At 42.2% G+C, this 16545-nt stretch overlaps 1 protein-coding gene across 1 annotated transcript in view; it reads right to left on the bottom strand.

Moving 5' to 3' along the window:
* LINGO2 (leucine rich repeat and Ig domain containing 2) overlaps positions 1-15268 on the bottom strand; it is a 418971-nt gene extending 403703 nt beyond the window's left edge. The window contains exon 1 of the mRNA XM_056848514.1: positions 15238-15268. The gene's annotated coding sequence lies outside the window, so the exon portion shown is untranslated. The remainder of the gene's footprint in view (positions 1-15237) is intronic.
* Positions 15269-16545: the final 1277 nt, after the last annotated feature.

Here is a 16545-nt window from a genome sequence, read left to right as displayed (position 1 = left end):
AGGAACAACCACCACTTGTTGATCTCTAGTTGACTTTGGTGTATTGCCAGATCTTACCCATCTTTGGCAAAGTTGGTCTTCTTCACCCCAAATTACATGCCTACTTTGCTACACATCAACTTCACCATATAGAATTAGCATTTTCCATATCTTTCCTTTTTAGTACAGAATTCTTAGGGTTTTGTTGGTGAGAAAAATGATTCCACGCTGCACGCAATAAGCAATGTAAGAGGAAAGTACTGTAAGAGGAAAGTACTTTCAATCCCCTTGTATTTTATTGAACTTCTTTTCTACCCCCATAAATCTTCCACCAAAAATTATAACATTCCATTACGATTGTACTTGAACCGAGTGTATTTAGTGATCCAGAAAGTGTGTCATTGTCCACTGGACAGAGTTCTATTACCCGTTATCTTCCTACCTGCGGCTTCTCACACAAGTATATTTTGCTGACTGCAGCAATGATAAATATTTCATCATATTTTATTCCTGCACAATAAATTCCCTCTCAGTGAAATTAGTTCCTATAATTAAGTCTTCCAACAAAGCTGAGGTGTACTGAAATGTAATAAGATGATGCTGGGATAGGAAAAAAATACTACTCCATGGATAATAAAAAGTGAGCATGGAGTCCTGAGTTGTAGTGCTAGACTGAGTCCAAGAAATTAAAATAGTGGCAACATTCAAGGTGGTTCAGAAAGGCTTCATTTAGATGAAGTCGACCAGTTCATTAGTATAACATGAATATTCTTTGTAAAGATACGAATCACCCACACACAGTTAACACTTTGCTTCTTTTCATAAATTTAATTACTTCCCCATTTCAGAGCATTAGTATATATGCACCAGTGTCAGATATATATTTAGTTCCCCCCCATCAACTTTCAAGATCATGTTGATCCATGGGTGAAAAAATCCAAAATCATTCCATTAGGACCAACAAAGGTATCATAAAATAGTGAGTGCAAGTTTGCAAAGACTGCATGGAAAGGTTTGTAATTTTCAGAAGATGGAGATCAGGAGATGCTACAGACTAGGGGTAAGCATTTGGTAAAGCCAAACCGGGGTGGGAAGTGCAGTTTTAACCTATGGATGACAATCCCAATCCTGAAAAGGCCTACAATATCGGTTTTTTGGGGGATCATTTCAGGGTCACTGGCTACAGCCACTAAATGGGGAAAAAACGCCTCTGGAGTTGTTGTCTATGGTAATGTTTCTGGGGCTCTCCATTGTAGTCTATGGTAATGTTTCTGGGGCTATGGGGGGCTGTGTAGAGAAACTAAATTTGCACCTTAGCTGCTGGTGACTCTCCTTAGAAGAACCCCAAGTTTGGTAAAGTTTGGGTCAGGAGGTGCAATTTTATGGGCCCCCATTTTCCCTCCATTGGAAACAATGGAGGAGTGATGGGGGCATCCTATCTGGGGCTCCATAAAATTAGAACCCCTGACCCCTGACTTTACTAAACTTGGGGGTTCTTCTAAAGAGAGTTACCAGCAGTTATGCTGAACATTTGGTGCCTCCACTTTGAAAAACAGCCCGCTCCGAACCCTGGAAATATTCCCCACAGGGTATAATGGACCTGATTTTTTTTTTCAGATTCCTACCCCTGCCCCCCCCACCCCAAAACCCATACTGGTATCAGGATTCAGGATTTTTCAGGAATAGCAAAAATTATTGGGTTCAATATACCCAAATCCAATTTTTTAATGCATACCCTAACAACAGACTTAAGTGAATTACTTGGTGATAACTGCAGACAGCCTTTGGGTGCACCCATCATGCCCTAGACATCTTTGTGCCCCCCCTTTTGTCTACATAATGTCCTACCTGCTGAAGAGGTCTGGGGAAATCAAAATGCTTACATACTATTTTGACATATTTTGGTTGGCCCTATTAAAAAGGATGGGGGTGACAGCAGCATGATATAGCTCGATCTTGTCAAATCTCAGAAGCTACATAGAGTTGGTACTTGGATGAGTCCTTTGACAAAGGCAATGATAAGCCACCTCTACTATTCAATTGCCTTGAAAGCCCCTTGGTGGGGTTGCCATAACTTGGTTATGATTTGACAGCACATACATACATATTAAAAAGGGTATGGCATTACTAATCATTCTACACTCTTCAAGTTTGCACTCATTCCGTTTCCAAGATGACAGTGGTACTATAATGGGACATTAAATTTCCCTGACCTCCAAATCCCCTGTAACCGTTTTTTTACTGTTGTTCATAGCCCCTCTTCTATTTGATCCTTTGTTGAGATGCCCCAGTCTAGCAGGGATCAAATAGTGGCCACAACATTCCTATGTAATGTTGCCCAGCGTAATTTGATTACCGGAAGACACTTGAGAGCTAACAAAGCCACAAAGCTCTCCCTCTGCAAGGGTATGAGTCGGAAGGAGGCACAGGGCTCTGTTGCCAAGGCTCCTGGTTTTGTTCCTGCATTGCAGCGGCTTCATTACAGTGCAACATGACAAGGCTAGGCACAGGGACATATTCCCTCACCCACACAGCACATAAATGTTTTAGCACTCTTCTGCGCCCTCCAAATCTCACCAAAAGCATAGCCCGCATTCAAAGACACAGGCCCTGCTGTCATCACATCTTGTTAGGCCCTCAAGCACAGGAAATTGTTCCTGGAAAATTCACAAGGACAGAAAAGTGCTATACAGTCAATGAAATAAAAAGGGAGTGGGAGTACTTTATTCCCAATCATTTGAAAAGCGGATTCTTGTGCGTATACTGTGCTTTTTTCTTTTGCATATATTCTGCTTTTTACTATGCATATACAGTGAGGGGAAAAAAGTATTTGATCCCCTGCTGAATTTGCCCGTTTGCCCTCTGACGAAGAAATGACCAGTCCATAATTTTAGTGGTAGGTTTATTGTAGCTGTGAGAGACAGAATAACAACAGGAAAAACCCCAGAAACCCAGAAGACAAAAGTCAGAGATTGATGTGCATTATAATGAGTTAAATAAGTATTTGATCCCTTTGCAAAAGATGACTTAGTACTTGGTGGCAAAACCCTTGTTGGCAATTACAGAGGTCAGACGTTTCTTGTAGGTGGCCACCAGGTTTGCACACATCTCAGGAGGTATTTTGTCCCACTCCTCTTTGCAGATCCTCTCCAAGTCAGTAAGATTTCGAGGCTGATGTGTAGCTACTTGAACCTTCAGCTCCCTCCATAGATTTTCGATGGAATTAAAGTCTGGAGACTGGCTAGGCCACTCCAGGACCTTAATGTGCTTCTTCTTGAGCCACTTCTTTGTTGCCTTGGCCGTGTGTTTTGGGTCATTGTCATGCTGGAATACCCATCCTCGACCCATTTTCAATGCCCTGGCTGAGGGAAGGAGGTACTCACCCAAGATTTGACGGTACATGGTCCCGTCCATCGTCCCTTCGATGCGGTGAAGGTGTCCTGTCCTCTTAGCAGAAAAATACCCCCAAAACATAATATGTTCCCCTCCATGTTTGACGGTGGAGATGGTGTTCTTGGGGTCGTAGGCAGCATTCCTCCTCCTCCAAATACGGTGAGTGGAGTTGATCCCAAAGAGCTCGATTTTGGTCTCATCTGACCACAACACTTTCACCCAGTTCTCCTCTGGGTCATTCAGGCAAACTGCAGACGGGCCTGTACATGTGCTGTCTTGAGCAAGTGGACCTTGCGTGCTCTGTAAGATCTCAGTCCTTCACGGCGTAGTGTGTTACCAACTGTTTTCATGGTGGCTATGGTCCCAACTGCCCTGAGATCATTGACAAGTTCCCCCCGTGTAGTTCTGGGCTGCTTCATCACCGTTCTCATGATCATTGCAACTCCACGAGATGAGATCTTGCATGGAGCCCCAGACCGAGGGAGGTTGACAGTTAGGGTTAGGGTTAGGGTTGTCACCTTCTCACCAAGCTGCTTGGCAATAGTCTTGTAGCCCAGTCCAGCCTTGTGCAGGTCTACAATCTTGTCCCTGACATCCTTGGGCAGCTCTTTGGTTTTGGTCATGGTGGCTAGTTTGGAATCTTTTTTAAAAATAATATTTTTATTATTTTTATACTACTGAAACAGAATATTCAACAATCAGTATAAGCATCAAATGTAAATTCTAATAAACAATTGTTGAAACTACATATTTATATGCTTAAAAGTAGAATCTAAAGACTTCCCCTACACCTCCCTCAATCTTTCCATTTATTTGTAATCTCCTTAGTATCAAATTTAATCCTAATATTATTACAAACATCCATAAAATATTTTTTACTTATTATTTAACCTTACTCATTATCTAAGTATTTATGCTTCACTTATCTATATTAAAATAAAAAGAAATTAAAAGCCAAAAATCAAAAAGAAAAAAGGAACAGAAATAAAATAAAAAACACTACTTTTTATAGTTTAAAAAAGGATTAAATAGTAGGTACTATTCTTAACTTCTTCCAGTAATAAAAATCATTTTAGTTCTCCATTTCTCCCACATCATATAAGTATTGGTTATGTTAATGCCATTGGTTATTTCCATTCAATCAAATCCCAAAAAAAGAAAAAAAAATCTAAACCCTTTGGCCCAATTTCTTTATCTTAAATTTCCAAAATCTTCCTCTTTGTCTCAATGAGTCCATCCGTCGAAGGACATCCATGGATGATGTTAATGCAATTTCCTCTGTAAGTGACGATGAAAAGTAGTAAATCTGCAGCATTTCCTCTCCCCTCCCTGAAATAAACAGAAGGGACTTGGTATTTCCAAAATTTTGCCTTTGTAAATTCTCCCAGTCAATTTCAAAAAATTCATCAAATAAATAATACAAGCAAAAATCAAAGTCTCTTATGTTCATAGTTGTCACTTGAGTTGGTTCAATTCCTTCCTGCAGGGATGTTTTCTTCGATGGTGCTTCGTCTTGTACTGGCTTGTCATTTGGGTAAATTCCTTCTCTGAATATTGAGCTCATCGTCGCAAGTCGGTCCTTTATTCCATTGGCAAGGTCATTGATACTGTTTACCAAAAAAAAAATACTTGATCTGTAAAGTTGGTTTCGTTTTTCATGGTGTGGCTTCTGATGACTGTAGTTAATTTGTGAAGTCCGGGCAGGTATGAGTTAAAAAGTTTCAGATAATACTACGAGGAGCAAGTATAAGGGTGCACATCTGCCGTTCCTTCCTTTTGCCTTGAGGCTTGGGAATTATTAGCCAGATACACAGCAATCACACATCCGATCCCAAATCCCGTGTTGTTCTCGCGGTATCAAATGACAGCCAATACTTCCGGATAGAACGTAGCTTCAAAATTTGTTTACTCTGAAAAGTCTCCTCCCAGAAGTGGGGAAGAATCTGCTCGTCCCTCCTCTTTAAGCTTCAGGCTTTCTGATTGGTAGCCATAACGTCACTCAAGAAGTCCCGATTGTTATGTCTACCCAGCGATCAGTTTGATTAAGCTCCTGCCAGTTTATCTGATGTTTTTAGATGCCAAAAAGTTATCCAAACCTCAGTTGAGGAGATACCGATTTTATAGATTTTTTCCCCACTCCTATGTGACTTCCGATTCCAGGTAAAACAAAGGAGTTCTTATTACTTACTCAGATCTTGGAAGAATAGGTATTCCTGCTTAAATATCGTTGCGTAGATGGTAATAGGTAAGGGGGAGCTGAGCCTGGTTCCAAAGAGACACTCGTGGCAATGGTTTCCCCTCATAAGCCAGGCGGGACTCCAACCAGGATTCCGAGAGTCGTCAGATGGCTCTCTAGGCAAAACTGGGGGTCAAACCGCTCTTCGTAGGCAGCAAGGGAGTTCCTGTACCCCAATCCACTATTTAGGATCAGGTAGGAGTGCAAATTGCACCCCAATTTCGAGCGAATCTTGGTTCTCTTGGGAGCTTCCAAGAGACGTGTGCTCAGCCCCGCTCCCCTAGCGGAAGTCGTGGCTAGTTTGGAATCTGATGGATTGATTGCTTCTGTCGACAGCAGAACCCTAACCCTAACCCTAACCTTGCTGGTTGATAGGGGATCAAATACTTATTTAACTCATTATAATGCACATCAATCTCTGACTTTTGTCTTCTGGGTTTCTGGGTTTTTCCTGTTGTTATTTTGTCTCTCACAGCTACAATAAACCTACCATTAAAATTATGGACTGGTCATTTCTTCATCAGAGGGCAAATGGGCAAATTTAGCAGGGGATCAAATACTTTTTTCCCTCACTGTACATGTGGTTTTTTTTCATATGAAAAGCCTTTGGGAATTCTGTACTACTCTTGAGGTCTTATCTTTAGGGTTGCCAACCTCCAGGTACTAGCTGGAGATCTCCTGCTATTACAACTGATCTCCAGCTGATATAGAGCAATTCACCTGGAGAAAATGGCTGCTTTGGCGATTGGACTCTATGGCATTGAAGTCCCTCCCCTCCCCAACCCCTGTCCTTCTCAGGCTCCACCCCAAAAACCTCCCACCGGTGGCAAAGAGGGACCTGGCAACCCTACTTATCTTGCATGGTGGACTCCAGGATGCAATTGGTGGCAGATAACAGGCTCCTGAGATGAACAGGGAGTCCATTAAAGAGACGGGAGGAAGCTAGGAAAAACCTTCAAACCTTCTTTCTTGTTGGGATCTTGGTGACCTACCGGCACATGAAAGGAGCCCTGCTGGATCAGACCGGTGGTCCGTCTAGTCTAGCATCCTGTCTCACATAGTGGCCAACCAGTTCCTCTGGAGGTCCAACAACAGGGCATAGAGGCTGAGGCCTTCTCCTGGCACTGACCTGCTTTCCTTTTAGTCTCACCTATAAACAAAATTTAAAGCACGGTTAGGCATGCTGAATGATCAGCATGGAAATACATTAACGGAACAGGACAAAATAAAGAAAAGGTGGGAACAATACACTGAAGAACTATACAGAAGAGATTAAAGGATAACAGATTATTTCCAAGAAGAACCTTTTGAAGAAGAACCTACAGTTTTAGAAAGTGAAGTGAAAGCTGCACTGAGAGCAATCGGGAGAAACAAATCACCAGAAGCAGATGGGATATCAATAGAACTATTCTAAGCTGCAGAAACGGAGTCCATCAAAATCTTGACAAGAATATGCCAACAGATATGGAAAACAAAACAATGGCCCACAGACTGGAAAAGATCAATTTACATTCCAATTCCCAAGAAAGGAGACATCAAAGATTGCAGCAACTATCAGACCATCGCATTAATTTCTTACACAAGTAAAGTGATGCTCAAAATCTTACAGCAAAGGCTGTTACCATATATGGAATGAGAAATTCCTGATGTTCAAGCTGGTTTCAGAAAAAGAAGAGGCACTAGAGATCATATTGCAAATATAAGATGGTTACTGGAGCATACAAGAGAATTTCAGAAGATAATCAGCTTGTGTTTCATAGCTTTTGACTGTGTGGATCACGAAAAGCTATGGATGGTTTTAAAGGAAATGGGTGTGCCTCTACATCTGATCGTTTTGATGCGCAACCTGTACTCTGGACAAGAGGCCACAGTTAGAACAGAATATGTAGAAACGGAATGGTTTCCAAGTGGCAAAGGAGTCAGACAAGGATGCATTTTATCTCCCTATCTCTTCAATGTATACGCAGAACATATAATTAGGAAAGCTGGATTAGATTTAGATGATGGTGGAGTGAAAATTGGAGGGAGGAACTTTAATAATTTGAGATATGCTAATGACACTACATTAATGGCAGAAAATAGTGAAGATTTGAAACGACTACTGCTGAAAGTTAAAAGAGAAAGTGCCAAAGCAGGACTACAGCTGAACATCAAGAAAACAAAAGCAATGACTACAGAAGAATTACACAACTTTAAGGTAGACAATGAGGAAATTGAAATTGTTGAAGACTTTCTATTCCTTGGCTCCACCATCAACCAAAAGGGAGACTGCAGCCAAGAAATCAGAAGGAGATTGAGACTGGGAAGGGCAGCCATGAAGGAGCTAGAAAAGATTTTGAAGTGTAAGGATGTGTCACTGGCCACCAAGACTAGATTAATTCATGCCATTGTATTTCCTATTACTATGTATGGGTGTGAAAGCTGGACAGTGAAGAAAGCTGATAGGAAGGAAATAGATTCCTTTGAAATGTGGTGTTGGAGGAGACTGTTACGGATACCGTGGACTGCCAAAAAACAAACAAATCAGTGGGTTATAGATCAAATCAAGCCAGAACTGACCCTAGAAGCTAAAATGACTAAACTGAGGCTGTCGTATTTTGGCCACATTATGAGAAGACAAGAGTCGCTGGAAAAGACAGTCATGCCAGGAAATGTTGAGGGCAGCAGGAAAAGAGGAAGACCCAACAAGAGATGGACTGACTCAATAAAGGAAGCCACAGCCCTCAATTTGCAAGATCTGAGCAAGGCTGTCAAAGATAGGACATTTTGGAGGACTTTCATTCATAGGGTCACCATGAGTTGGAAGCGACTTGACGGCACTTAACGCACACACATAAACAAAATTAATCATCTTTTTTGAATTCCTAATTGGGATGATTAAACAATGGATATTTTTTAAAAAATATTTTCACTGCATACCAGCTAGAGTTGCCAGCCTCCAGATGGTGGCTGGAGATCTCTCACTATTTCAAGTGTTCTCCAGGCGACAGAGATCAGTTCACCTAGAGAAAATGATCGCTTTGGGAGGTGGACTATGGCATTATACCCCACTGAAGTCACTCCCCTCCCCAAGCGCCGCCCTCCTCAGGCTCCACCACCAAAATCTCCAGGTATTTCCCCACCTGGAGCAGGCAACCCTATGAACTGAGTTTCTCAAAACCATTAGTGATTGAGTACATAACAGAGTAGGCTAATGCAGAATATAAAGTTGTGAATTTGTCTTGTGCAGTTGAATTGTACTATTTGCTGGTTAAATGACTGTAAATAAACTGAACTGAACTGTCTTGTGCAGGGTATCCTCAGAGAGTGGGTGGGGAGGTGACACTGTTCCATGGAGAGTGGTGAAAAAGTACTGTCACAGTCTCTGACATAATTATGGTATTTTGTGTACATGTGCAGAATTAATACCCTGTAGAGCTTGAACACATCATGCAAACTGAGCCACTGCAGAGGTTTGTGTAATGAAAAGCCTGTGTAATGCAAATGTCCTTGGAACAGGCTGACAGAATTCTCTCAAGGTCAGCTCTTTCAAGAGCTAACTAACTAACTTATCTGGTTTTGTCCTTGAAGGGAGGAAAGCAGAGCACCTTTCATTATCTGTCAGAAAGATGTAACTAAAATCACCTTTTCTGACTCAGCTGTCAGCTGAATCTCAAAGGCAGAACAGTGTGCCCATCTCAAGGCCTACTGAAGATACCTTAATGTACTGAGACTGCATTAATAGCTTAAACTTTGCTTTTTATAACTTAAAGACATTAAAGATTCCTGCAGTCCTATCAAAGATATGAATAATAGGCTTTCTTGCTTTCTGTAACATTGCTCAACTGACCAGATGGTCACAAAGTGACAATGTAAACAATAATTGTGTTTTATGAATTATACAGTTAAATGTTGTGCTACAGATTTCTAAGTAGTCTCATTTAATGTGTATTGTCCAACAAAGAGGATGGTATGAAAATTAAGTATATAATGTGATCATGAAACTCAGAAATGAGTGTTTATACTTTAAGCAAAATAGACTGAAAGGAAAGGAAGCCCATATATGGTCATGGGGAGCTGAGCAGCTGTAACTATGGCATTACTGCACTGCTAATGATATCTGATAGAGGGAATAAAAGGTATCCCTCTTGGTGGATAAAAATGTTGTCTGAAAGTGGGGATAAAAGATTTCCCTTCACTCTTAATGAGTCTGAAACAGTATAAATACAGCCACAGTACAGCTAAAGAATCAGAACCTTCCAAAAGGCTCTCAAGAAAAGGCTGAATGGTATGTATGGCTTAAATACTTTACTCTAGACTTTGTGAATTAGATACTTTGAACTGAATCAGAATAATTTGACTGTTATATTTTTAAAAGTTGGATATTGAAACTGAATAGTATGTAAGACTTGCTTGCTTTTACTGCATACATTGTAATACATACATTGTATTTTGACAAGAGTTTTTATAGAAGTGTTAAAGACTTGATAATCTGCATTTATACATATTTTACTAGAAGTATATCAATAAAAAGACTTGCTTTTTAAAAGTAAGTAAAGTTGTTGAGTCCTGCTTACTCGATGATTGGCTGAATAAGATACCTTCACTTCTCAGTAAGTGATACATTCTAAGAGCCTGTCATCTGAACAGCACGACCCGCTTCAGTACCAAGGACATTTGGAAGGGAATTTGACTTGTGACATGGTGTACTTGCATGGGGAATGCTCTGGCTTCTCAACTCTTCAGCAGTTAATGGGGGTTACTGATAAGCTGTTACCAAGGAAGACCTTAAATCCTGAAGCAGGCCATGTACCTAACAAACTATCCTCGAGCTGTTACTTCACTGGCAGCAGGTTTTATTTAAAGATAATACTGAGGAAAACAAAGGAATATTCATAGTCTCATGAGATGAGAGAGGGGGGAGCTTTCAGAGTATATATATTAAGGAACTCACAAAGTAGCTTATTCAGGTGAGAGGATAGATTGGGTTTTGGGGCGCATGACAGGGACAGGCTGGAGAACAAACCCGCTTACTTGAGGCCAGGAGGTATACCTCGTGAGGATGCACAAACAGCTCTGAGAAGCTTTCTTGGGAAAGGAAAGGCAAGCCCCAGACGGACACAGTGCGAGCTAACAACCCTGGAGCCTGGCAAGCCAGCAGCAATTAACAGCAACTGGGAGTAGGTGGGGCAGCAGGTCAGCCAAGCCTGGTTGCTCAGTAAGGGAAGGCTTAAAAGCAGCAGCCAAAACCTCACAGGGGTGGCCGATGGGGTAAGCAAGATGAGTTTGTGAGCCATGGGGCAGAAAGGGTACGGTCAACTACTTCCTTAAACTGTATGTATTACAGTTTATGAATATTTATGAATAAAATCATAAGCAAAAGGCCCCCTTTCTGTCTCATATTTCATATTGCTACCCACACTTGCTCGGTACTGTTTTTCCTGCTAACGAAGGTTGATTCCCCATAGGTTCTTATTAATGACCATGAAGTAGTAGGCTATGTCATACAATGTGCAGAGCAGAGGCTGATTCAGCTTCTTGAAAGAAAGAGAAGGCAGCTTGAAGCTCTGCAATCCACCATCAGGAAAGCCAGGACCCCTTTTTGCCCATTCCATTTCCCAAATGCATCTACTTCCACTTCAAAGTGCCTGCTCGCTCAGCAGCACTTCAGGCAAGACGGAAAGTGGTTCTCCTGCATGGCACTCATTTAAATGGTGACTTGTGAACAAAATGCGCTCATCCTATTATTGATCAGTCTTTTCTAATGGACACTAAAAGCCTAAAACACCCCAAAACCTTTCACCATGAGTAATGATTCAGCGGCAAGGCAGCTGGAAAAGGGATATCATTGTCTACATAAAAGCAGTAGACGTAAAAATAATCTTTGAAAGTGTGTTCCAACTATAGTTCCTAGGTATTAAAAAAAATTCAAACTATTTGAAGATTATTTCTATTAACAGGGTAATGAATTATGTTACTAGACAGAGAATTCTTCCTCATAATCTAGGAAACTGGACATTAGGACATTAAGAACCATCAGCTGGATTGCAACCAAAGCAGATGAGACGATGGGACTTCAGCGAATGGAGCTTCCAGAGCTTAATTTTTCTTTCAAAGTCACGGTCCCAATTCAGATTGGGAATACAGCACAAATAGAAAGAGGTTTAAGCCTTTCCTCACACTTTTTCTTGATCAGAAGTGGCCCTAAGGAGCTACTATTTGCCACACTGAGACAAACACAGAGATGCTTATGGTGACACCTGTGTATTTCCTTGGCAAATTTCCACAGGGTCATTCCAGATCAGGAAAAAAAATAACGGGAACACTTAACTCCTCCCATATGCAGTGGTCCTGGTCAGAATCATCCCTCCCTGCCATACTTTTTACAGCAAAAAAACCCACACTAGGACTTCTAGGACTATACACAGTTCTCCAAACATGGCTATGCCATAAAAACCACTGAGACACCGACTGTATTATATTCAAAATCCATAGTATAATCTGCCTTTTTCACTACCAATGTGATATTTTCATTGAGATATTCCCACAAGATTATTTTTTACTGTAAAAACACAGCCAGCTCAGACCCCACCAATCCATATGTGAAGTTCAGAATGCTTGCCCTACTGTGCATGTTCACATTTACTTCAACTGGCACTCATTTGCTATTTATTATTAACTCACCCTGTGGAGTAAAGTAGTTCTTTGGGTGCTGTAAGAAGTTTAGTCGGGAACCTTTGGTGAGGGACTGTTGAAAATTCCCCCTTCAGGAATGCACTGCAGCAGTTCTTAACCATTAATCCACTACCATCCACCAAGTACAGAACATTTGTACAGGCTGAGTATCCCTTATGCGGACATTCAATAACCAGACCAGTGGTCGGCAAACTGCGGCTCCCGAGCCGCATGCGGCTCTCTGGCCCCTTGAGTGCAGCTCTGCCTTTCCAGGTGGCATTGCTTCGCTCCGCCCCACAGCCGCTTATTATAGCCGTCCAACCTCATCCCACCCCCCTTTCCCCTCCTAGGCTCCACCCCCCTAGCCCACATAAGGGCGAGAGGCTTGCATCAGCCTCCTCCACCCTCCCAGCCCGTTTGCTCCAATCTCCCCGGCCCCGCCCCGGGTGCGCCCACCCGCATCTCAGCTGGTTGTCGGGGCTTTGAAGAAGCCGCAGTAGAACGCCCCGCACCAGCTGGTTCTCTCCCGGCTCTCAGGTGGCTGAGTGGTCACTGGCTGGGCTGTCTTCAGGGGTTCTGCTCTTCCCCCCACTGGAGATCCTGCTGGGAAAGGGTAGGTGGTAGCTGGTGGCCCCCTCCAGTCCCCGGCGGGGTTGTCCCACCCTTCCGGCCGCACCGGATGCGGTACAGAGGTTTGGAGTGGACTCTCCCTCTCCCTGTTCTACGCCTCCTCCTCCTCCCCTCCTTTCCCTCCCCTCACAGCACGGACGGGTTTTGAACGCGGTGCTCGAGGGCCGGCGGCACCAAGGCGGGCAGCGGGTGGGATTTTTCATGCTGGTTTTGGCTGGAGGCGGAGGCGCTGAGGAGGGGCGGACGGCAGGCAGGCCGGGGAGGGAAGGAAGGAGCCCAGGCGGCGGCAAGGAGGAGGAGGAGGAGGAGGAGGTCGGGCCCCGGGGGGGGGGGGAGCCATGTTTGATTCATGCACATTTTCCCCATCCAGATTCTCAAAACTCTGCATGTGGGGTTATTGGCCATTTATGAATGGGAGGTTTTGCCTTGGATTTGCCACTCAGATGCACATTTTCCCCATCCAGATTCTCTAAACTCTGCATGGGGGGTTATTGGCCATTTATGAATGGGAGGTTTTGCCTTGGATTTGCCACTCAGATGCACATTTTCCCCATCCAGATTCTCTAAACTCTGCATGGGGGGTTATTGGCCATTTATGAATGGGAGGTTTTGCCTTGGATTTGCCACTCAGATGCACATTTTCCCCATCCAGATTCTCAAAACTCAACAATAAGCCCCCCCTGCAGAGTTTTGAGAATGCAGATGGGGAAAATGTACAGTGTTTGTCAGTCATTGTCATGATTTAATTTTATGGATACCTTACTTACAATTTAATTTTTATCAATAAATAAGATCACTATTAAGTATGATATCAAGTTTTATTCAGTGTACCTATAGTTGAATTAAGACTTAAAACTTTAATTAAAGTTTATTAAGTTAATAAACAGTGTACCTACCTATATAGTTTAAGTTTAAGAAATTTGGCTCTCAAAAGAAATCTCAATTGTTGTACTGTTGATATTTGGCTCTGTTGACTAATGAGTTTGCCGACCACTGATCCAGACTGATCCAAAAACTGGATGTTTTTAGCTGGCATGCAGGCATTACTCAAAGGTCCTCAGCTGCGCCACTGATGGTTCAATGTACACAAAATTATTAAAAATATTGTTTAAAATTATATTCAGGCTATGTGTATAGAGTATATATATAAAACATAAATGAATTTCATGTTTAGACTTGGCTTCCATCCCCATGATATCTCATTATGTATATGCGAAAATTCCAAAATATTCCAAAATACGGAAGCAGTCCGGTTAAGAGATACTTGACCTGTATCAAATCTCTCCCAAGACAGGGGGGAAAAATCAAAACAGCACTCCAGATGAGCCAATGCTTTTTAATATATAGGTATATGTTAGATATAGGTATACAATACACAGATCTAAGGCATGCATTCAATGAGATTCTCGTCCATGACAGCCATCAGCCAACTGTGTTCAGTGTCATTTCTATTTACTATGAGCCACAGTTTTAAGAGCCTGGGAGACAAACTTAAGATCCTCAGAGTGGGGAAAACGGTATAAAACTATTATCCCCCATTGGCTGCAAAAATCCATTTCAAGCAGGGAGAAGAGACTGCCTAAAATCCAAAATGCCCCCATTTGACCCAAAAAGTTTGGAATCCCCCCCCCCAAGATGTGTATGTCACCCTGGGGAAGGATATGGCTCCATTTAAGAATCACTGGGCCCAACGCATCATGCATATCTACTTGTTTGTTGACACTCTCCACAATGCCTAAAAGGTTTTTGCTCTAATATGTGTTTAAGAAGAGTAGCTTTAATTACACTTTCCAACAATTCACCCAGTTCAGATATTAGCAAGGCTCTTTCTTCCGGAGCAAGGCTCCTCACATGGCAGAAGGGAGTGGCAGGACCCAGTCCACTCTATTTGGCAGAATTCTGATCAGTGTACAACAGGACAGGAAGCCAGATGTCTGCAAAGCTTTCAGGATCTGCTTGACCTTTTGCTAGTGTAATTTCCCCCATTCATTGTCCCAGTATTTGCAGCCCATATGGAGACAGAAGACCCTGTTTTCTGCCACTGCCCCTGCCAGCAACACCGCTGGCTACAAATTTGCTTCCATCCCAGATGGTCTCATCACCATAAGGAGCAGCTTTCCAGATGAGGAGGAAGCAGAAATGCTTAACTGCCCGAATGGGACTCTGCTTGCACTTTTCTTACTTGCCCATTGTAATTTTTCAAGATAAATCCATTACCTGAACACCAGTAATGTTGCTTTAAGATAACAAATGCATCATGAGTAAAAATTAAAATCCTATTCATAAACCTAAAATAAAACTCCTTCTTTCCTTTAATGTAGTCAACTGAAAAATCAAATGCTTACTTTGCAGGACTGGCATCCATTGATACAAGGTGATCAGCTGAACTCACAGGTGATCGCCGCAGCTCCAGTGCACACTTACTAAAAGAAATTAAGAAAAGAGTCATTAATGCCTAAAAACTCAATGCTTAAAATTGATCATACAAGGCCTGGAAGAAGGCATCCATTAAACATATTCCCTTTCTGACTCTAGTACATAACACGGATAGGGTTGCCAGGTCCTTCTTCCCCACCGGTGGGAGGCTTTGGGAGCAGAGCCTAAGGAGGGCAGGGTTTGGAGAGGGGACGGACTTCAATGCCATAGAGTCCAATGGCCAAAGCAGCCATTTTCTCCAGGGGAACTGATCTCTATCGACTGGAGATCAGTTGTAATAGCAGGAGATCTCCTGCCACCACCTGGAGGTTGAGAGAAAGTATAGTAAGGGCTCTATAAATGACATACAAACTCTTATTCTATAAGCCAGTGAATTTAGTGACAAAAGTGAAAAAAATTACATACAATCTAATAAAGGAAACTTATGAAAATAACTATGAGTACATGTGAGGCAATACAATACAATACAAAAATACAAAAATCTATATTTTTTTGGCTTATCTCATTCAATGATTTATTAGTCTCTTAGAATTTTGTACTGTTCATATGCTTATTGTTCCCTTAGGAACCGGGAGAAAGATGACGGACGACAGGTGGAGAGGAACGCCGTCCGGATGCTTTGCGTTTTCACTACCCCGTGGGCAGCTTCATCAGCTCTCCTTTCAATTGGAGTCAAAGCTCCTTCAATAAGTTACCATATTCATATAATCTCTCTGAGGTTAGATGTTTCACGCGCCCACTTTGCTGATTCACTAATTAGTCACACATCTGTTTCTTATAAAAAGAATAGCACGCATAGTTAGAGCAGGCCACGTCAAAGAAGGAATTACTTCCTCTGAGTAAAGACCTATTGAATCATTGGTATGTATTGGGACAATGAATATAGACTAATAAGTTAGCAATTAAGAACAACATAGTTGATAGTTTATTTATTCATTACTTGTTTTCATACAGGCTTATGAAGCTATACAGATAGCGAAAACGCAATATTATTCCGGAAAAAGCGTTCCTGTGCTTCCCCTTTGGGGTTTCCGGGATCCTCCCGGAGCCCTCCCGGGCTCCTGGTGACGCCGAGACTGTCACGCTAGCAGGCTGCCTTGGATAGTTGCTGCTTACCCCAGGGATTTGACCTTCATTGCAAGGTTTCTTTCTCCCTCTTCAGCTCTTGCAAGTTGGCATTGCTGACTGTTATTAATTTCGATTTCCATCACCAGCCG

This window comes from Euleptes europaea, chromosome 4 (genome assembly GCF_029931775.1).
Source record: "Euleptes europaea isolate rEulEur1 chromosome 4, rEulEur1.hap1, whole genome shotgun sequence".
NCBI lineage: Eukaryota > Metazoa > Chordata > Lepidosauria > Squamata > Sphaerodactylidae > Euleptes > Euleptes europaea.
The sequence above is the reverse complement of the archived record's forward strand: the minus strand, read 5'-3'. Positions and strand labels throughout refer to the sequence as shown.